The following is a 22,418-nucleotide window of genomic DNA, read 5'->3' as shown; positions in this document are numbered from 1 at the left end:
ACTGAATTTGTTTATTTGTTTTACCTTTTTTGTTTTGTTTTGTTTTGTTTTGTTTTGTTTTTTTGGTGGAGTGATGTGGAAGATTGGAACTCAAAATGGCATGTTTCTACCATATCCTTGGCCATCCACAACATCCATAGCATAGTGGCCCTAATATAATTCTACCACAGTGTCCTTTAGTAATATGCTGCATCTTGTGAACTGTGTCCAGGTAGGGTTTGGCCTCCATAATGAAGTTTGATGTGTTCTACACTTTTCTGGTATGTTACTAATATAGTTGTTTTGAGAAGTAATGTAGTTTCCATGAATTTCCAACATATAGAAAGTCTGCAATAGCAGTAGAAATACTCTTTATCTCTACACTCAGCTTCACCAGCTGTCATTTTACACCGTTGCCACTTCTTATGACGTACTTCTTTGTTTTTTATTCAAAACAGGACACCTTCCCCAGGAACTGTCATAGAACTCCCAAACAGGGAAATCATTATGGTTTCCTCATTATAATCGAATCCAGAGGCCACTTCAAGTGTCATCACCTGCCCGAACTCTGTGACAATGACTCCTGTTGTGACCCACTTTTCTGCCCTTGAGACTTTCACTCACTTCACAACCATGATTGATTTAAAGATCATAGAGGGCTCCAATCTGGGCAGCCTTTTCTGTGTGGCTTCTGTAATTTAGTATGTTTTCAATCTTTGTTCATGTTGTGACATGTTTTAGTACTTTAGTCATGATTTTAATTGTGGTTCAATTTATAAAACATAATAGTGACCATTTAAAAGATTTAAAAAATTTTTTTTAAATGTTTATGTATTTTTGAGAGAAGAGAGAGAGAGAGAGAGCAAGAGAGAGAGAGAGCATGAGTAATGGAAGGGTGGAGAGAGAGAGACAGAATCTGAAGCAGGCTCCAGGCTTTGACCTGTCAGCACAAACCCCAACGCAGGGCTTGAACCCACAAACTGTGAGATCATGACCTGAGTCGAAGTTGGACACTTAACTGACTGAGCTACTCAGGCATCCCTAAAACATTTTAAGTCTACAGTTGTATGCCACTAAATATATTCCCATTGTGCACAAATCACCACCTTCCACCTTGAGAATGTTTGAATCTCAACCAAGTGAAAGTCTATGTATTTTATTTATTTTTTATTTATTTATTTAAAAAAAATTTTTTTTTTCAACGTTTATTTATTTTTTTTGGGACAGAGAGAGACAGAGCATGAACGGGGGAGGGGCAGAGAGAGAGGGAGACACAGAATCGGAAACAGGCTCCAGGCTCTGAGCCATCAGCCCAGAGCCTGACACGGGGCTCGAACTCACGGACCGTGAGATCGTGACCTGGCTGAAGTCGGACGCTCAACCGACTGCGCCACCCAGGCGCCCCTGTATTTTAAACATTAACTACCCATTCCCCTTTCCCCTCTGCCTGGCAACCATATTTTACTTTTTGTAGGTGAATTTGATTATTTTGGATACCCCAAACAAGTAGAATCTTATAAGATTCTTTTCTGTGATTGGATTATTACCCTTGCATAGCGAATTCACGCTTCATCCACATTTTGATCTGAATCAGTACTTTAGTCCTTTGCATGGCTGGGTAATATTCCATTGTGTATACATCACCCATTTACCCTTCAATGGTTAGCTTAGCCTTTTGACTATTGTGCATGATGGTGCTACAAATTTGGGGGAAGAAATACAGAGTGAGTCCCTGCTTTCAAATATTTGGGGTATATACCTGGATGTATACTGATTAATTCTATTTTTAAGATTTTGAGGAACTCCCATTCAGTTTTCCTCAGTAGCTGCACAAATTTATTTCATTTTTTGATATGTTGGAAGAACATTTCAGTTTATGGATCTACCCCATGTTGTTGTATATTCATTTATCCTTTGTGGCATGTTTGGATATTTTGTACCATTTTCCAATTGTGAATAGTGTTGGTATGAATATTTATGTTGGCTTTGGTTATGATTACGGTTCTAGTTCATGATGTGTGAATCATGGTGTGTGGTTTATAGATTATGGTTTCAGTATTTTATTGTTTAGTGGTGTATGGTTTTGGGTTAATGGCATATGGCTTTTCAGTCACACGCCCTTATGATTTGGGTGTTTTTGTGTGAGGAGGTGGGAAGAAGAGTGTTATGGGGTTTGAGATGAAATGTTTCTTGTGGGTGAGTGGATGAGGGGGTAAGCTGGTGGATGTTTGTGGGGGGAGGGTTTAGGAGGTTCAGTGGGTGGTGTGTGGGGGAGCCAGTGGGTTCAGAATTTGGAAGTGATGGTTTAAGGGTGAGTGAGTGAGGGTTTGAGAAGGTAATTGTTCAGGTGGTAAGGGGGTGACAATATCAGGTGTAGGTTTAGAAGGTTTTGGGGATGAGTGCTTATTAGTTGAGAGATTAGAGAGATCAGGTGCTAATGGCTTAGGGCATGAGGGTTTAGGAAATGAGGATGGGAGTAGGGTGGGCCTTGAGTCATTGGAGATAATGGTTAATGTGTTTAGGCTGGGGTGGTGGAAGATGCACGGAGAACCCGGTTGTCCAGAGAACTCATTAGGGAGAGCACTAGACTGATTAACTGGAATTTGTGGTAAAAGGTAAAAGACCTTGAGAGAGCTAGGGTTTAGGATCAGGGTACATTCTGAATTCAGATACATGGTTTGCAAATATTTTCTCTAAGTTTGTGGCTTGTCTTGGTTTTTTGAACAAAGTTTATCAGGGTAGAAGTTTTATTTTACAAAGTCCATGTTATCAATTTTTCTCTTCTTGGTTGGTCTTTGTGTCTGTGTTTTATTTTATTTTTTTATTTTTATTTTTTTTAAAATTTTTTTTTTTTTCAACGTTTATTTATTTTTGGGACAGAGAGAGACAGAGCATGAACAGGGGAAGGTCAGAGAGAGAGAGGGAGACACAGAATCGGAAACAGGCTCCAGGCTCTGAGCCATCATGAGCCATCAGCCCAGAGCCTGACGCGGGGCTCGAACTCACAGACCGTGAGATCGTGACCTGGCTGAAGTCGGACGCCCAACCGACTGCGCCACCCAGGCGCCCTGTGTTTTATTTTTTTAAATGTTTGTTAATTTTGAGAGGGTGAGGGTGAGGGGGGGTGGGGGTGAGTCTGAGGGTTAGGGTTAGGGTTATGGTTATGGTTAGGGTTAGGTTAAAGCTTAGGTAAGGGTTAGTGTTAAAGTCAGAGTTACAGGGTTAGAGGGATAGAGGGTTAGAGAGTTAGGGTTAGGGTTCGGTTGAGGGTTAGGGTTAGGGTTAGGGTTAGGTCCCAGGAGGCTCCAGGCTCTGAACCGACAGCAGTGCAGTGGTCCCTGGAGGATTGAGCGGAGGGCACAAGGGAGGGTGCCAGTCAGGATTATTCTTTGCTTTCCAAGGCCACACAACTCTATGAGCCACTGTTGGGGTAGGCTGCAGGAATCTTCTCCGGCAGCTTCAGCCGGGCCTGGGAAATGACATAGTGATGTTGCAGGTTCTACACCCAGTGATCTTGCACCACTTCTGGACCCCAGGCTCGTGGTGTTGTCAGACTTTGGTTGGGTCCCCATGGGGAAAGAGCCTTAGCTAGGGTTAGGGTTCGGTCCAGGGACGTTGCCAGGGCCAATGGGACTCCACTCTCATGATCTCCCTGGAGGGCTGAAGTGAGGGCCCATTCAACAGTGAGGGTCCAGTATAGGTTTAGGATTCGAGATAAGCTTATGCTTCAGTTGAGAGATATGGTTAGGGTTAGGGTTAGATCCCAGGAGGCTCAGGCATGAACCACAGTAGTGCAGTTGTCTCCCCGAAGGTCTGAGTTAAGGCACAAGGGAGGATTCTGGTCAGGATTAGTCTTTGGCTTCCAAGGCCACACAACTGTATGGGCCACCGTCGGGTAGGCCTCAGGAATCCTCTCGGGCAGCTGCAGCCGGGCCTTGGAAACAACATGGTGCTATTCCAGGTTCTATGCCGAGTGATCCTGAACCACTTCTGGACCCCATGTGCGTGGTGTTTTCAGAGTTTGATATTGGGTCCCCATGAGGCGAGAGCATTATGTAGGGTTACGGCTTGGTCCACGGATGTCGCCAGTGCTGAAGCGACTCCCGTCTCGTGATCTCTCTCGAGGGCTGACTTGAAGGCCCATGGTATGGTGTGGGTCATGTGTAGGGTTAGGGTTCTATATAGGGTTAAGGGTTGGTTGAGAGTTATGGTTAGGGTTACAGATAGGGTTAGGTGTCAGGAGGCTACAGGTGCTGAACCCACAGCTGTGCAGTTGTCTCCTAAAGGGCTGAGTTGAGGGCACAAGGGAGGGTGCCAGTCAGGATTAGTCTTTGGCTTCCAAGGCCAGACCAGTGTATAGGCCACTTGTCAGGTAGGCCTCAGGAATCCTCTCAGGCAGCTGCAGCCTGGGCTTGGAAATGACACGGTGAAGTTCCAGGTTCTATGCCGAGTGATTCTGCACTGCTTCTGGACCACATGTGCATGGTGTTTTTAGACTTTGGTATTGGGCCCTGTGAAGAGAGAGCCTTAGCTAGGGTTGCTGGTTGAGCTCAGGACGTTGCCAGGGCCAAAGCGACTCCAGTCTCATGATCTCCCTCGAGGGCTGAAGTGAGGGCCCATGAGACGGTGCGGGTCAAGTGTAGGTTTAGGGTTTGAGATAGGGTTAGGTTTTGGTTGAGGGTTATGGTTAGGGTTACAGTTAGGGTTAGGGTTAGGTCCCAGGAGGCTCCAGGCGCTGAATCCACAGCAGTGCAGTTGTCTCCCCAAAGGGCTGAGTGGAGTGCATAAGGGAAGGTACGGTCAGGATTAGTCTTTTGGTTCAAGGCCCGACAACTGTATGGGCTACTCGTCAGGTAGGCCTCATGAATCCTTTCGGGCAGATGCAGCTGGGCCTTGCAAATGACATGGTGATGTTCCAAGTTCTATGCCAAGTGATTCTGCACCTGTTCTGGACCCCATATGTGTGGTGTTTTCAGAGTTTGGTATTGGTCCCCATGAAGCGAGAGCATTATGTAGGGTTACGGTTCGGTCCATGGATGCCCTCAGTGCCGAAGCAACTCCAGTCTCGTGATCTCCCTCGAGGGCAGACCTGAGGTCCCATGGTATGGTGTGGGTCATGTGTAGGGTTAGGGTTCTATATAGGGTTAGGGGTTGGTTGAGGGTTATGGTTAGGGTTATGGATAGGGTTAGGGATAGGTCCCAGGAGGCTCCAGGCGCTGAACCCACAGCTGTGCAGTGGTCTCTCCGAAGGGTTGAGTTGAGGGCATAAGGGAGGGTGCCAGTCAGGATTAGTCTTTGGCTTCCAAGACCACACAACTCTCTCTTCCAAGGCCCCTGGTCGGGTAGGCCTCAGGAATACTCTCAGGCAGCTGGAGCTGGGCTTTGGAAACGACATGGGAAGTTCCAGGTTCCATGCCGAGTGAGTCTGCACCGCTTCTGGACCCCAGGTGCGTGGTGTTGTCAGACTTTGGTATTGGGTCCCCATGGGGATGAGAGCCTTAGCTAGGGTTAAGGTTCGGTCCAGGGACATCACCAGGGCTGAAGCGACTCCAGTCTCGTAATCTCCTTCGAGGGCTGTAGTGAGGGGCTAGGGTTAGGGTTAGGGTTAGGGTTAGGGTTAGGGTTTAGGGTTAGGGTTAGGGTTAGGGTTAGGTTTTAGGGTTAGGGTTAGGGTTAGGGTTAGGGTTAGGGTTAGGGTTAGGATTTAGGGTTAGGGTTAGGGTTCGGGTTAAGGTTAGGGTTCGGTCCCAGGAGGCTCCAGGCTCCGAAACCAGAGCTGGGAAGTGGTCTCCGCGAAGGGGTCAGTTGAGGGCACAAGGGACGGAGCCGGTCACGATTCGTCTTTGGCCGCCAAGGCCACACACGTCGATCCGCCCCTGGTGGAGGAGGCCTCCGGAATCCTCTCGGGCCGCTGCAGCCGTTCCTGGGAAACCACATGGTGAGCTTTCCGGTTCCATGCCGAGTCAGCCTGCACTGCTTCTGGACCCCAGGCGGTTGTTGTTGTCAGACGTTGCAATTGGGTTCCCATGGGAGAGAGCCTGAGCTAGGGTTAGGGTTTGGTCCAGGGACGTCTCCAGGGCCGAAGCGACCCCGGTTTCGTGATCTCCCTCGAGGGCTGAAGTGAGGGCCCATGCCAGAAGGCGTCTCAATTGCAGGGTTAGGGATCGAGGCGGGCTTAGGTTTTGGTGGAGGGTCCTGGTTCTGGGTAGTGTTAGGGTTAGGGTTCGGTCCCAGGATGCTCCAGGCGCCGAAACCAGCACTGGGCAGTGTTCTCCGGGAAGGGGTCAGTTGAGGGCACAAGGGACGGTGCCGGTCACGATTCGTTTTTGGCTGCCAAGGCCACACACGTCGATCCGCCCCTGATCGAGGAGGCCTCTGAAATCCCCTAGGGCAGCTGCAGCCGGTCCTGGGAAAGCACATGGTGAGCTTCCAGGTTCCATGCCGAGTCATCCTGCACTGCTTCTGGACCCCAGGCGCGTGTTGTTATCAGAGGTTGGAATTGGGTTCCCATGGGAAGAGAGCCTTAACTAGGGTTAGGGTTAGGGTTAGGGTTAGGGTTAGGTCCTAGGAGGCTCCAGGCGCCGAACCCACAGCAGGGCAGTGGTCTCCCCGAAGGGCTGAGTTGAGGGACGGTGCCGTTCAGGATCCGTCTTTGGCTGCCAAGGCAAACACGTCGATCCGCCCTTGGTCGAGGAGGCCTCCTGAATCCTCTTGTGCAGCTGCAGCCATGTCTGGGATACGACATGGTGAGCTTCTGGGTTCCATGCTGAGTCAGCCTGCACCGCTTCTGGACCCCAGGCGTGTGGTGTTGTCAGACGTTGGAATTGGGTCCCCATGGGGAGAGAGACTTAGCTAGGGTTAGGGTTCGGCCCAGGGACGTCGCCAGGGCCGAAGCGACTCCGGTTCTCATGATCTCCCTTGATGGCTGAAGTGAGGGCCCATGCCAGAAGACGCCTCAATTGCAGTGTTAGGGTTGGAGGCAGGCTTAGGTTGTGGTGTAGGATCCCGATTCAGGGTAGGGCTAGGGTCAGGGTTAGGACCCAGGAGGCTCCAGATGCCCAACCGACAGCAGGGCCGTGGTCTCCCAAAAGGCTGAGTTGAGTGCACAGCGGACGGTGCCAGTCAGGATTCGTCTTTGGCTGCCAAGACCACACACGTCGATTGGGCCCTGGTCGAGGAGGCCTCCGGAATCCTCTCGGGCGGCTGAAGCCGGGAGTGGGAAACATCATGGTGCGCTTCCATGTTCCATGCCGAGTCAGCCTGCACCGCTTCTGGACCCCAGGCGCATGGTGTTGTCAGACGTTGAAATTGGGTCCCCATGGGGAGAGAACATTAGCTAGGCTTGGGGTTCGGTCCAGGGACGTCGCCAGGGAGGTGGCGTAGGGGGATGGGTTAAATGGGTGATGGGCTATGGAGAGCACTAGTAGTGTGGATCACTGGGTGTTGTATGTAAGTGATGGATGACTACTTTCTGACTTGAAGCTAACATTACACTGTATGTTAACTAACTGGTATTTAAATAAAATTGAAAAAATGAATACTAAAGAAATACATAAATACATTTAAACTAAACTAAATAAACACATGTGAAAAAGGAAAAAGAAAACTCATGTGATGATGTCAATAGACACAGAAAAAGCGTTCTGAGAAAATTTTGTATCCATTTGTGGTAAAAATCTTTTAAAATTCTGTGTAGAAGGGTCAAATCTCAACATAACAAAGGCCATGTATGTGAAGCCCACAGCTAATGTTATACTCAGTGGTGAAATTGTGAAAGATTTTCCACTAAGATCAGGCACAAGACAAGGATGCCCTACATGTGTGAAGGGGTTTGGGTGATGCAGGCTTCTGGTTATGCAATGAATGAATCACAGATAGAAGATATAGCATAGGGGACATAGAGAATGGTACTGGAGTAGTGATGCATGGTGACAGATGATAGCTACACCTGTGTTAGTGTAGCAGAATGTATACATTTGTCCAATCACTGTGTTGTTCATCTGAAACTAATGTAACGTAGTGTGTCAGCTATTCCCACATAACATGTTTTTTTTTTTGTTTTTTTTTGTTTTTTTTTAAATTTTTTTTTCAACGTTTATTTATTTTTGGGACAGAGAGAGACAGAGCATGAACGGGGGAGGGGCAGAGAGAGAGGGAGACACAGAATCGGAAACAGGCTCCAGGCTCTGAGCCATCAGCCCAGAGCCTGACGCGGGGCTCGAACTCACGGACCGCGAGATCGTGACCTGGCTGAAGTCGGACGCTTAACCAACTGCGCCACCCAGGCGCCCCCATGTTTTTTTTTTTTAAACAAGGTAAAGGACTGAAATAAAAAGTTTAATGTAAAAGAACCTGTTAATATCTAATGAAGAAATGCAGTGAAGTTCCAAACTTAAAAGTCACCATATCAAATTCTGTATCATTCCTGTACACTAACCCAATTATCGAAGAAGTAAAGAAAACAATCCCATTTACAATAGCATCAAAAACAATAAAAATTATAGCAATACAGTTAGCCAAGGAAATGAAAATGTCTCTACAGAAAACTATACAACCTGTGTGCGGGAATGGAAGAAATTCAATTTGGGTGAAAGAAAGGGGAGAACACACAAGTCAGTGAAAAGCCATCCCATGTCCAACTTTCGGAGGAATTAATACAGATACAATGTCCATATTACCCAAAGCCATCTAGAGATCCAGTGCAATCTCTATCAAGACTCCGGTGCAATTTTTATGCAATGAGAAAATCATATCCTAAAATTTATTTGGAACCACAAAAAGACCCCAAGTAGCCAACACAAGAGAGAACAAAACAGGAGGCATCACCCTTCTTGATTTCAAGCGTCATTCTAACACAAAGAAATCAATTATGTCACTGGCCTAAGCACAGCCAAAAGACAATGGAACAGAAATTGAGAGCCCAAACTGAACCCATGCATCACAGTCACCTAGTATTTGACAAGGGAGTCAATAACACACAGTGGAGAAGAGTAGTCTTTGGAATAACTGGTGCTGGGGAAATTGGATATTCCCATGTATAAGAACAAAGTTTGGCACCGCATATTACACCACTCCCTAGAGAGTGAAAGGAAGAAATAGAGAGAGATGTGGTTAGAGAGAAACAGAGACAAAGAGGAAGTACAAGAAGGAAAGTAGAGACCTGGTCCGGGTATGTGGACACGGTTAGATGGGCCAGGGGAGAGGGGATGTATGAAGTGGCTCTGAGTGCTGGGGCAGAAAGGGCTTCTATCATGGGCATCAGAGTTCCATGGCCCCAAGACTCCAACATCCCTGGGTCCAAGTTCTGCAGAGGCCATTGGAATTGAAAAGATGGGTAGCCCTCATTTCTTCTGGAATTGTGAGGTTCAGCCTCACGTTCTGTCATGGAGAGGGATGTCTTGAGGGAGAGTGTGCTGCTCTTTGGCAGGTAAACTCCATAGTCTGCCCTGTGGGGAGGTGTCCCAGGGCCATCTCCCTCACTGCCCCAGGCTCTGTTGGATTTCCCCCCTCCCCCACCAGCTGGCCTTCCTCAAGTTCTGAACCCAGGCATCAGGCATTGTGTTGCCCCCAGGTCCTGCAGACTGGACCTGGCAGAGGTGGACTAGTAATATTGATTAAAAAAAAAAGATATATATATATTTGACAATAAGGTACACATCCTCCCTCTGGGACTAGCGGTGTGCATCCCAATCGTGGGTTGCTATCCTCCTCTCCACAACCAATCTGAGGAATCCAGAAGGTAGGTGGACCCTTTAAAACACTCTAGTCTTCTCTTACATGAAATTCAAAGACATTTTCTTGACCCAGCTTTCTTTTAATTCTGAAGAGATGGCAATTAGTAATTGAAGGCATAATAGTCCTATAGGAAATTGACCTATATGACTGATGGACATTATTTCATCCATCCGTATCCCTAAAGCACATTTCATTGGAAATATTAGCCAAGGATACACACTGTAAATTCACAACAGATGTGTAGCTCCCTGTAAGTTGCATTCTGACGTTGTCCCATATGGGTCATCAAAGATATTATTAGTGACTTTTCAGATAAGCTTTCAACACCAAGAAGGTGATGTTAGAGAATCTGGTATGAATGGAAATTCGCAGATTCTAAATGAGGAATGATTTTTCATTTTTAATGTTTCTTTTTCTGAGAGAACCCGAGCTGGGGAGGGGGATAGAGTGGGAGACACCGAATATGAGGCAGGCTCGAGGCTCTGAGCTCTCAGGACAGAGCCTGATGCGGGGCTCAAACTCATGGACTGCAAAATCCTGACTTGACTCAAAGTCGGACGCTTAACCGACTAAGCCACCCGAGCGCCCCAGGAAGGATAGTTTAGTGGCAAAGAAGAAGAAATTAAAGATAGTGTAAAGGATGTCTATTTTTAATTGAAATATTGTTCACACATTTGTTGTGTTAGTTTTAGGCATACACTGTAGTCATTCCATATGTCTATACGTTATGTTGTACTCAACCACAAGTGTAGCTATCCTGTGAAAGCATGCAACAATATTGTTACAGGATTGACTCCATTCCATTGGCTGTCCCTTGTATCCCTAGGACTCACTCACTCCATAGCTGGACGCCGGTATCTCTCTCTCTCTCAAAGGTGTCCATTCTTTATCTAACCTAAGTATTTTGGTGGTAAACAAAATTACCTCTTGTTCAGCATGTGTAAATCGGTGGTCTATTTTTCTGTGAATATTGCTTAAAACGTTACAAATGATGTCGTTACGTTAATAAATTCGGTTTCATTCTTCACTCACAGGAAAGAGAAGGAAAAGATTTTGTGTCGCAGGCCCTGTCACTAAAACCTTCCCAACGAGGAGAACAGGCTTAGTTGCCCAGAGCACCTTCGGTCTCTCAGCTGAGCAACCAGGGCCTACAACATTGAAGGAATGCCCATGGTGGCCAGCAGAGAGAGCTCAAGAACCACAGACCCCCGAGGGGCGGGTTCCTCTGCTGGGCAGTGATAGCCAGCAGAGGGCGCACCATCTGCTTTTCTGACCCAGGGCACCTCAGAGCAGGAAGGGCTTAGATTGCTCTCAGAGGACTCAGGCCTCTGCTGGTGCCTCAGTACAGAGAGCAGAGCTGCATTTCCAGCAGGTTCTGCCACCCGCCCCAGGGGAGACCTTGGGAGCTTAGCAGCAACTTGGCATCTCCTGAGTCTCCAGAGAGAGGCTGCCTTGTTGTACTGAGTGCTGAGGAGGGCGCGCCGGGTGGCTTCCCTGGTCAAGCTGGTTGCTGAGCTGCACAGGCCTTTGCATTTTCTGGGCTGTTCCCGTGTTTCATTCCACCCCTTCCCGGACAGTTTTTGAACAAGACGTATTTTACTAAAGGACTTGTGGATGGCGGGGTCCCGCGACATCACCTCATAGATGCAGTCCATGGTTTGTTCCAGATCCAGGCTTGTTTCCGGGAAGGAACCCTAACAGAAATTCAGAAGCACGGGAGCTGCATTCAATTAGGACGTGGATACATGAAATGCTCGTCTCACGACCTTCTAGAAGAATGAGCTGGGACCCATGTTCCGAGTCTGCTGGAACCAGAGACCAAGGTAAGGGCACAAACTGTCCCACACATCATACATGCTTTTTTAAAAATTTCATGGTTATTTTTCCAACCTAGTGAAGTGATTGAACACTACAGAAAACCTGGTAGGTAAGTCTCATTAACCTCATGTTATCTTTTAATTTAAATTCCAGTGAGTGAAGACACAGTGTAATAGTAATTTCAGGCGTCCAATATAGAGCAACACTTCCACACGTCACCCGGTCTCATCCCAGGTGCACTTCTTAATCCCCATCAGCTGTTTCACCCATTCCCTCACCTCGCTGTGGAACTCCTCAGTTTGTTTCCTAGTTAAGAGTCCGTTTGTCTCCTCCCCCCGCCCCTTTGTTTTGTTTTCATGCCATGTGTTAGTGAAATCATTGGGTATTTGTCTTTCTCCGACAGGCTTATTTCACCCAGCATAACATTCTCTCTCTCCATCCACCTCGTGGCAAATGGCAAGATTTCGTGTTTTTACGGCTAAATAATATTCCATTCCATATACCACATCTCAATTTATTCATCAGTTGATGGGTGCTTGGATAGTTTCTGTCATTTGGCTTTTGTAGAAAATGCTGCTGTAAACATCACGGTGCATGTATCCCTTTGAAGATTTTGTATTCTTTGTGGAAATACCTTGTAGGGAAGTTGCTGGATTGTAAGGTACTTCTATTTCCAGTTTGGTTTTGTTTTTTGACATCTCCATGTGGTTTTCCAGAGCGGCTGCACCAGTTTGCATTCCTACCCACAGTGCAAGAGGGTTATTCTTTCCCCACATCCTTGGCAACACCTGCTGTGTCATCTTTCATTGATTTTAGTCATTGTGACAGATGTGATGTGTTCTCTCATTGTACTTTTGAATTGTATTTCCCTGAAGATCAGTATTGTTGAGCATTTTTTCATGTGTCTCTTGGCCATGTATATGTCTTCCTTCAGGAAATGTCCATTCGTGTCTTCTGCCCATTTTTAATCAGATTTCTCATTTTTTGGGTGCTGTATAACTGTATATATTTTGGACACTAACCCTTTATCCGATGTCGTTTGCAAATATTCTGTTGATGTTTTAGTTCTGTTGATTATTTCCTTGGTGACGGAAGGTTTTAATTTTTATAAAGTCTCATTATTTTTGCTTGCGTTTCCCTTACCTCTAGAGATATATCTACAAAGACGTTTGTACAGGCAATGTCAAGTAAGATACTACCCATGTTATCCTCTGGGATTTTTATGGTTTCAGGTTTCACATATAGGTCTTTGTCCATGTTGGATTTATTTTTGTGTATGTTGTAAGAAAGTGGTCCGTTGTTTTTGTTTTGTTTTCCAGATTGCTGTCCAGTTTTTCCAAAACCATATGTTGAGGAGCCTTTTTTTTTAAATTTATGTATTTATTTTTGAGAGCGAGAGCGAGCGAGCATACAGAAGAGGGGCAGAGAGATATGGAGAGAGAGAATCCCATGCATGCTCTGCACTGCCCTGAGATCATGACCTGAGCTGAACCCACCATCACACGCTTTCGTGACTGGGCCACCCATTGTCCCAAGACTATCTTTTTTTTTTTTTTTTTTTTTCCATTGGATGTTCTTTCCTGCTTTGTTGAGAATTAATTGACCATAGAGGTGTGAGTTTATTTCTGGGTTTCCATGCTATTGATCTATGCGTATGAGTTTGTTGTTGTTGTTACTTTTTGTTGTTGTTTTGTCAGTACTGTTCAGTGCGGACATACTGATCATACTGTTCTGATCAGTATAGCTTTGTAATATAACCTAAAGTCTGGAATTGTGATGTCTCCAGCTTTGCTTTTCTTCTACAAGTTTGTGTTGGCTGTTTGGGGACTTTTGTCATTCCATACAAATTTTGAGATTATTTGTTCTTGTTCTGTGACAAATGTTTTTGTTAGTGTGATATCCCTATCACACTTCATTTCATTATATGTGTAGATTGTTTTGAGGAGTGTAGACATTTTAACAGTATTTTGTGCTTCCCATCCATGAACATGAAATGTATGTCCATTTCTTTGTGTCCTCTTCCATTTATTTCATCAGTGTTTCATAGCCCTTAGAGTACGGGTCTTTCACCTCTTTGGTTAGGTTTATTCCTGGTTTCTTGTGGTATTTGTGAGCCTGTCAATGGGATTGATCCCTTACTTTCTCTCTGTGTTAATTCATGATTTGTGTTAGAAATTCCATACATCTATGTTCCTTGATTTCTGTAGATTGTGACTTGTCAAATTCATATATCGATTCTAGCAATTTTTAAGGGAGCCTTTCATGTTTTTTTATAGAACATATCATGTCAGTTCCAAACAGCGAAAGTGCTACTACTTCCTTGCCGATTTGGATGCCTCTTATTTCTTTTTGTTGTCTGAGGGCTGTGGTTAGGGTTTCCCATACTATGTGGGATAACAGTGGTGAGAGGGGTCATTCCTATCTTGTCCCTGACTTTGGAAGAAAAACTGTCAATTTTTACCCATTGAGGATGAGATGAGCTGTGGGTTTTTCATAGACGACCTTTATTATGTGCAGGTAGGTTGAGTCTCAATGTACTTTGCTGAGGGTTTTTATCATGAATGGATGTGACATTTTATCAAATAGTTTCCCTGCATCTGTTGAAAGCATCCTATTGTTCTTATCCTTTCTTCTATTACTGTGGTGCATCATGTTGATTGATATGTGAATGTGGAACCACGCTTGCAGCCCAGGAATATATCCCACTTGATTATGGTAAATGATTCTATCAATGTATTGTTGACTTTAATTTGAAGGTTTTTAAATGAGAATTTCGGCATGCAGAGTCATCAGGCTATTGCTCTGCAGTTTTATTTAAAATTTTTTAAACATCTTTTAAAATGCTTATTTCTTTCCTTAGAGTACATAAAAGTGAGGGAGGGGCAGAGAGACAGGGAGAGAGAGAATCCTGGCCATGCCCCACACTGTCATGGCAGGGCCCAACGTGGGACTCGAACCCGCGCACCGCAAGATAATGTCCTAATCCAAAATTAAGAGTTGGACAGTAAACCGACTGACCCACACAGGCGCCGCTGCAGTTTTCGGTTTTAGTGGAGGCTTCATCTCGTTTTGGTATCAGGGTAATGATGGCCTCATACGATGAATTTGTAGGTTTTCCTTTTTTTTAATTTTTTTGTAATAATTCGAGGAGAATACATATTACCTCTTCCTTGAATGGATGGTAGAATTCATCAATGAAGCCATCTTGCCATGAAATCTTGTGTTGGGGGGAGATTTTTTTAATTACTGATGGGGTATCTTTCTGTTTTCAGATTTTAGGTATCTTCCTGTTTCAGTTTTGGTAGTGTGTGTGTTTCTAGGAATTTGTCCATTTTTCTCTGAGTGTCCGATTTGTTGCATATAGTTGTTCATAATATTATCTTCTAATTGTATTTTTGTGGTGTTGACTGTTATTTCTCCTTTCTTATTTGTGATTTTATTTATTTGAGTCCTTTCTGTCTTCTTTGTGAAGCGTCTGCCGAGGAGGTTTTCCAGTTGATTGCTGCTTTCAATGAACCAGCCCCTGGTTTCATTGATTTGGTCTAGTGTCTTTTTGGTTTCTATATTCCTTATTTCTGCCCTAAACTCTATTATTTCCTTCCTTCTGCTGCTCTTTTTCTCATTCCTTTAGGTGTAAGTTAGGATTCTTTGAGATTTTTCTTGCTCTTTAAGGTAGGCTTGTATTGCTATATACTTCCATCATAGACTGCTTTTGCCACATTCCAAAGGGTTTTACCAGTGCATTTTCATTTTCATTTGTTTCAGTGTATATTCTCATTGATTTCCTGTTTGACCCATTCATTTAGTAGCATGTTACTTAACCTCCGTTTATTTGTGGCCTTGCCGCCCCCCCCCCCCCCCCGCCCTTTATTTGTGGTTGAGTTCAAGTTTCCTAGCTTTGTGGTTAGAAAAGATGCTTGGTCTGATCTCTGTCGTTGGGTACCTCTTGAGGCCTGATTTGTGACCTAGAATGTGATCAATTCTGGAGAACGCCCCAGGTATGCTTGAAAAGAATGTGTACTCTGCCATTTTAGTATGGAGTGTTCTGAATATCTGTTAAACCCTTCTGGTCCAGTGTGTCATTCAAAGCCATTGTTTCCTTGTTGACTTTCTGTTTATAGGTTCTGTCCATTGATGTGAGTGATGTGTTAAAGTCCTCTACTATCATCATATTATTATAAATGGGTTCCTTTACGGTTGTTGCTAAATGTTTTATATACTTGGTGATCGCATGTTGGGTGCATCAAAATTTACAATCATTGGATCTTCTTGTTTGGCTGTCCCCTTTAGTATGAGATCGTGTCTGTCTTCATCTCTTGTTATAGCTGTATGTATGTATGTATGTATGTATGTATGTATGTATGTATGTATGCATTTAAACTTAAGTCTTAGTTGACATACAGTGCATTCTCGGGTTTAGGAGTAGAATTCGGTGATTCATCCTTTACATACAACAACCAGTGCTCATCACAACAAGTGCTCTCCTTAATACTCGTCCTCCATCTAGCCCAGCGTTGACCCATCTCCCTCCATCAACTTTCACTTTTTTTTTTCTCTAACATTAAGAGACTCATGTGGTTTGTTACCACGCTTCTCTTTTCCTGGCTCCTTCCCTAGTTTTCATGTGTTTTGTTTCTTAACTTCCACATGAGTGAAATCATATATGTGTCTTTCTCTGATTGACATATTTCACGTAGCATAATACATTCGAGCTCCATCCACATCGTTGCAAATGGCAAGATTTCATTCTTCTTGAAGCTGAGTTATATTTCATTGTATATACGTATGTATGTATATATGAACATACACGTATGTCCATATGCGTATACATACATATACATACACACACCACAACTTCTTTACACCTTCATCAGTTGATGGATACTTGGGCTTTCTCCATAATTGGGCTACTGTTGATAATTCTGCTATAAATATTGGGTGCATGCAATGTCACTATTAGGTATTTACCCAAAGGGTACCAAAATAGAGTCTCGGTTTTAAAGTTTATTTTGCCTGATATAAGTATTGCTACTGGCTTTCTTTTGACATTATTGGCATGATCAATATTTCTTCATTCCCTCACTTCAAATCTGCAGGAGACTTGGGGCGCCTGGGTGGCTCAGTCGGTTAAGGGGCCGATTTCGGCTCAGGTCATGATCTCGCGGTCCGTGAGGTCGAGCCCCGCGTCGGGCTCTGTGCTGACAGCTCAGAGCCTGGAGCCTGTTTCAGATTCTGTGTCTTCCTCTCTCTGACCCTCCCCCATTCATGCTCTGTCTCTCTCTGTCTCAAAAATAAATAAACATTAAAAAAATTTAAAAAAATAACAAATCTGCAGGAGGCTTAAGTCCAAATAAGGCTTTGTAGGCAGCCTCTAGATAGACATTGTTTTTTGTTTGCTTGTTTGTTTCTTTGTTTTGTCCATTCTGACGCCCTATCCAATGTCTTTGGATTGGAGCATTTCATCCATTTATAGTCAGAGTGATTATTGCTAGGTATATATTTAGTCCCATTCTACTAGTTGTTTTGTCATTGTTTCTTGATGTTTTCTCTGATCCTTTCTTGTCTGTAACGCTTTTAGTCTTTCCTTTCCACTCAAGAGCCCGATTTAAATATTCTTTTCTTTTGACTGGTGGTACATTTCTTTACTTATTTTTAATATTTCTTCTTTTTAAAATTTAAGCCCAAGTTGGTTACCTTATAGAGGAATACAGTTTCAGTAGTAGACTTTAGTGATCCATCAAGTACAAAATATACCCAATACTCATCCCAAGGTCCACCCCTAATGCCCATCACCCATTTAGCCCATACCCCTATTCAGTAACCCTCCAGGAACCCTGAGATTCTTCCCTCTATTTAACAGTCTCTTATCATTTGACTCCCTCTCTGTGTGTATCTTATTTTTGCTTTCCTTGCACTATGTTCATCAGTTTTATTAAATTCGACAGATGAGAGAAATCATAGGATGTGTGTCGTTCTCTGACATATTTTGCTTAGCTTAATAAAGTCCGGTTCCATCCACGTTGTTGCAAAGAGCGAGATTTCATTCTTTATGATCGCCGAGTAATAGTCCATTGTATGAATATACCGTATCTTCTTTATCCATTCATCTGTCAGTGGTCATTTGGGCCTTTTTTGTCAAAATTTAGCCATTGTTGATAATGCTGCTATAAATATTGGAGTACACGTGCCACTTCGAGTCAGCGTTAGTGTATCTCTTGGATAAATACCTAGTAGTGCAAATGCTGGGTCCTAGTATAGTTCTATTTTTTGTTTTTGTGACGAATGTCCATACTAGTGTCCAGAATGGCTACACCACTTTGCATTCCCACCAGCATTGCAAAAGGGTTCCCTTTCCCTGCATCCTTGCCAACATCTGTCCTTTCTGGAGATGTTAATTTTAGCCATTCTGATAGGTGTGAGGGGATATCTCATTGTGGGTTTGATTTGTATTTCAGTGATGACCAGTGAGGTTGAGCATCTTTTCATATGTGACCGATCTGGACGTCACCTTTCTTAAAGTGTCTCTTCATGTCTTTTGCCCATTTCTTCACTGGATTATTTGGTTTCTGGGTGTTGAGTGTGATCAGTTTTTTATAGATTTTGGATACTAACCCTTTATCTGATATGTCACCTGCAAATATCTTCTCCCATTTCATTCAGTTGCCTTGTAGTTTGGCTGATTTTGTCCCCTGCTGTGCAGAAGCTTTTTATCTTCAGGACCCAATAGTTCATTGTGGTTTTTATTGCCCTTGCTTCTGGAGACATGACAAGTGAGAAGTTGCTGCGGCCAGGGTCAAGGAGGTACATTGCCTGTTATCTCCTCTAGGATTTTGATGGTTCCTGACTTACATTTAGATAATTCATCCATTTTGAGGTGTGTGTGTGTGTGTGTGTGAGTGAGAGAGAGTGTGTGTGTGTGTGTGTGTGTGTGTGTGTGTCGTTTAAGAACAGTGTCCAGGTTCATCATTCTCACTGTCCAGTATTCCTAGTACCATTTGCTGAAGACACTCTTATTCCATTGGATATTCTTTCTGTGTTAACAAAGATTACTCACCATATGTTTGAGGGTATATTTCTGGGTTCCATATTCTGTTCCATTGATGTCTGTCTCCGTTTCTGTGCCTGTACATACTGTCTTGATGAATGCAGCTTTCTAATACACCATAAGTCCAAAATAGTCATGTTTCCACCTTTGTTTTCTCTTTCAACATGACTTTGGCTTTTGGTATCTTTTCTGGATCCTTACACATTTTAGGGTTGTTTGTTCTAGCTCTGTGGAGAAAGCTCGTGTTAGTTTGATAGGGATTGCATTGAGTGTGTCGATTGCTTTGGTAGTATTGACATCTTAACGATGTTTGTTCTTCTAATACGTGAGCATGGAATGTTTTCCATTTCTTTGGGTTTCTTCAATTTTTCTCATAGACGATTTATAGTTGGTTGCTTACATCCCCATTGGGAGAGAGTCTGAGCTAGGGTTAGGGTTCGGTCCAGGACGTTGCCAGGGCCAAAGCAACCCCAGTCTCGTGATCTCCCTAGAGGAATGAAGTAAGGGACCAGGAGACAGCGGGGGTCAAGTGTTTGATTAGGTTTCAAGATCGGGTTAGGATTCGGTTGAGGTTTCCGGTTAGGGGTAGGGTTTGGGTTAGGACACGAGAGGTTCCAGGTACTGAACCCCCAGCAGGGCGGTGGTCACCTGAATGGGCTAAGTTGAGGGCACAGGGGAGAGGGCCGGTAAGGTTCAGTCTTTGACTTCCTGGCCACGCAAATCTATGGGCCACTGGTCGGGTAGGCCTCAGGAATTCTCTCAGACAACTGCAGCCGGGCCTGCAGAATGGCATTGTGAGGTTCCAGGCACCATGCCGAGGGACACTGCCCCGCTTCTGGAACCCCAGGCGCGTGGTGTTGCCAGACCTTGGGATTGGGTCCCCAAGGGGAGAGAGCTTTAGCTACGGTTAGTGTTTGGACCAGGGACGTAGCCAGGATCAAAGTGACTCCAGTCTCGAGATCTCCCAACAGAGATGCAGTGAGGGCTCATGTGAAGGTGAGGTTAAAATGAAGGGATAGGTTTCAAGGCCGACTTAGGATTCGGAGGAGGATCCGGTTAAGGGTAGGGATGGGGTTACGTCCCAGGAGGCCCCAGGTGCTGAAGCCAGAACACTTCAGCAGTCTCCCCGAAGCACTGAGTTCAGGGCACAAGGGAGAGGGCCGGGCAGGATCAGACTGTATTCTTCCAAGGCCACACAGCTGTATGAGCGCCTGGTTGGGGAAGACTCAGGAATCCTCTCTGGCAGCTGCAACAGGCATGGGAAACGACATGGTGAGATTCCAGATACCATACCAAGTGACCATGCAACCCTTCAGGACCCAAGGCGTATGGTGTTGTCAGACGTAGGGATTGGGTCCCCACGGGGAGAGAGCCTTAGCTAGGATAAGGGTTTGGTCCAGGGACGTCGCCAGGGCCGAAGCCACACTGGTCCCGTAATCTATCTCAAGGCCTGAAATGAGGGCCGATGAGATGGGGCGGCTCAAGTAGAGGGTTAGGTTTTGAGGAAGGCTGAGATTTTGGTGGAGGGTTCTGACACAGGGTAGGTTTAGGGTGAAGTTTAGATCCCAGGAGGATCCAGATGATGAATCCACAGAAAGACAGTGGTCTCCCTGAAGGACTAGGTGGAGGACACAAGGAAGGGTGCCGGTCAGGATCCGTTTTGGTCTGCCAAGGCCACATGCGTGATTGGGCCCATTGTCGAGGAGGCCTCCGGAATCCTCTCGGACAGCTGCAGCCGGGCCTGGGAAACGACATGGTGAGCTTCCGGGTTCCATGCCGAGTCAGCCTGCACTGCTTCTGGACCCCAGGCGCGTGGTGTTGTCAGACGTTGGAATTGGGTTCCCATGGGGAGAGAGCCTAAACTAGGGTTAGGGTTTGGTCCAGGGATGTCGCCAGGGCCGAAGCAACTCTGGGCTCATCTCCCTCGAGGGCTGAAGTGAGAGCCCATGCCAGAAGGCGGCTCAATTGCAGGGTTAGAGATCGAGGCAGGCTTAGGTTTCGGTGGAGGGTCCTGGTTCGGGGTAGGGTTAGGGTTAGGGTTAGGTCCCAGGAGGCTCCAGGCGCCGAAACCAGCACTGAGCAGTGGTCTCCGCGAAGGCTTCAGTTGAGGGCACAAGGGATGTGCCGGTCACGATTCGTCTTTGGCTGCCAGGCCACACTCGTCGATCCTCCCCTTGTCGAGGAGGCCTCCGGAATCCTCTCGGGCCACTGCAGCCGGGCCTGGGAAACGACATGGTGAGCCTCCCGGTTCCATGCCGAGTCAGGCTGCACCGCTTCTGGAACCCAGGCGCGTGGTGTTGTCAGACGTAGGAATTAAGTCCCCATGGGGAGAGAGCCTTAGCTAGGGTTAGGGTTCGGTCCAGGGACGTCGCCAGGGCCGAAGCGACTCCGGTCTCGTGATCTCCCTCGAGGGCTGAAGTGAGGGCCCATGCCAGAAGGCGGCTCAATTGCAGGGTTAGGGATCGAGGCCGCCTTAGGTTTCAGTGGAGGGTCCCGGTTCGGGGTAGGGTTAGGGTTAGGGGTAGGGTTAGGGTTAGGGGTAGGGTTAGGGTTAGGGTTAGGGTTAGGGTTAGGGGTTAGGGTTAGGGTTAGGGTTAGGGGTTAGGGTTAGGGGTTAGGGTTAGGGGTTAGGGTTAGGGGTTAGGGGTTAGGGGTTAGGGTTAGGGGTTAGGGGTTAGGGTTAGGGTTAGGGTTTAGGGTTAGGGTTAGGGTTTAGGGTTAGGGTTAGGGTTAGGGTTAGGGTTAGGGGTTAGGGGTTAGGGTTAGGGTTAGGGTTAGGGTTAGGGGTTAGGGTTAGGGTTAGGGTTAGGGTTAGGGGTTAGGGTTAGGGTTAGGGTTAGGGTTAGGGTTAGGGTTAGGGGTTAGGGTTAGGGGTTAGGGTTAGGGTTAGGGTTAGGGTTAGGGGTTAGGGTTAGGGGTTAGGGTTAGGGTTAGGGTTAGGGTTAGGGTTAGGGTTAGGGTTCGGGTTAAGGTTAGGGTTCGGTCCCAGGAGGCTCCAGGCTCCGAAACCAGAGCTGGGAAGTGGTCTCCGCGAAGGGGTCAGTTGAGGGCACAAGGGACGGAGCCGGTCACGATTCGTCTTTGGCCGCCAAGGCCACACACGTCGATCCGCCCCTGGTGGAGGAGGCCTCCGGAATCCTCTCGGGCCGCTGCAGCCGTTCCTGGGAAACCACATGGTGAGCTTTCCGGTTCCATGCCGAGTCAGCCTGCACTGCTTCTGGACCCCAGGCGGTTGTTGTTGTCAGACGTTGCAATTGGGTTCCCATGGGAGAGAGCCTGAGCTAGGGTTAGGGTTTGGTCCAGGGACGTCTCCAGGGCCGAAGCGACCCCGGTTTCGTGATCTCCCTCGAGGGCTGAAGTGAGGGCCCATGCCAGAAGGCGTCTCAATTGCAGGGTTAGGGATCGAGGCGGGCTTAGGTTTTGGTGGAGGGTCCTGGTTCTGGGTAGTGTTAGGGTTAGGGTTCGGTCCCAGGATGCTCCAGGCGCCGAAACCAGCACTGGGCAGTGTTCTCCGGGAAGGGGTCAGTTGAGGGCACAAGGGACGGTGCCGGTCACGATTCGTTTTTGGCTGCCAAGGCCACACACGTCGATCCGCCCCTGATCGAGGAGGCCTCTGAAATCCCCTAGGGCAGCTGCAGCCGGTCCTGGGAAAGCACATGGTGAGCTTCCAGGTTCCATGCCGAGTCATCCTGCACTGCTTCTGGACCCCAGGCGCGTGTTGTTATCAGAGGTTGGAATTGGGTTCCCATGGGAAGAGAGCCTTAACTAGGGTTAGGGTTAGGGTTAGGGTTAGGGTTAGGTCCTAGGAGGCTCCAGGCGCCGAACCCACAGCAGGGCAGTG

The 22,418-nt window shown here is 46.3% G+C and overlaps 1 long non-coding RNA gene across 1 annotated transcript in view; it reads left to right on the top strand.

The window, feature by feature from the left end:
* Positions 1 to 10,898: 10,898 nt before the first annotated feature.
* Positions 10,899 to 22,418, top strand: part of LOC123579824 — a 32,286-nt gene continuing 20,766 nt past the window's right edge. Inside the window, exon 1 of the long non-coding RNA XR_006702972.1 lies at positions 10,899 to 11,537. This is a non-coding gene — a long non-coding RNA (uncharacterized LOC123579824). The remainder of the gene's footprint in view (positions 11,538 to 22,418) is intronic.

Source organism: Leopardus geoffroyi, chromosome A3, assembly GCF_018350155.1.
Source record: "Leopardus geoffroyi isolate Oge1 chromosome A3, O.geoffroyi_Oge1_pat1.0, whole genome shotgun sequence".
Lineage (NCBI taxonomy): Eukaryota > Metazoa > Chordata > Mammalia > Carnivora > Felidae > Leopardus > Leopardus geoffroyi.
The sequence above is the reverse complement of the archived record's forward strand: the minus strand, read 5'-3'. Positions and strand labels throughout refer to the sequence as shown.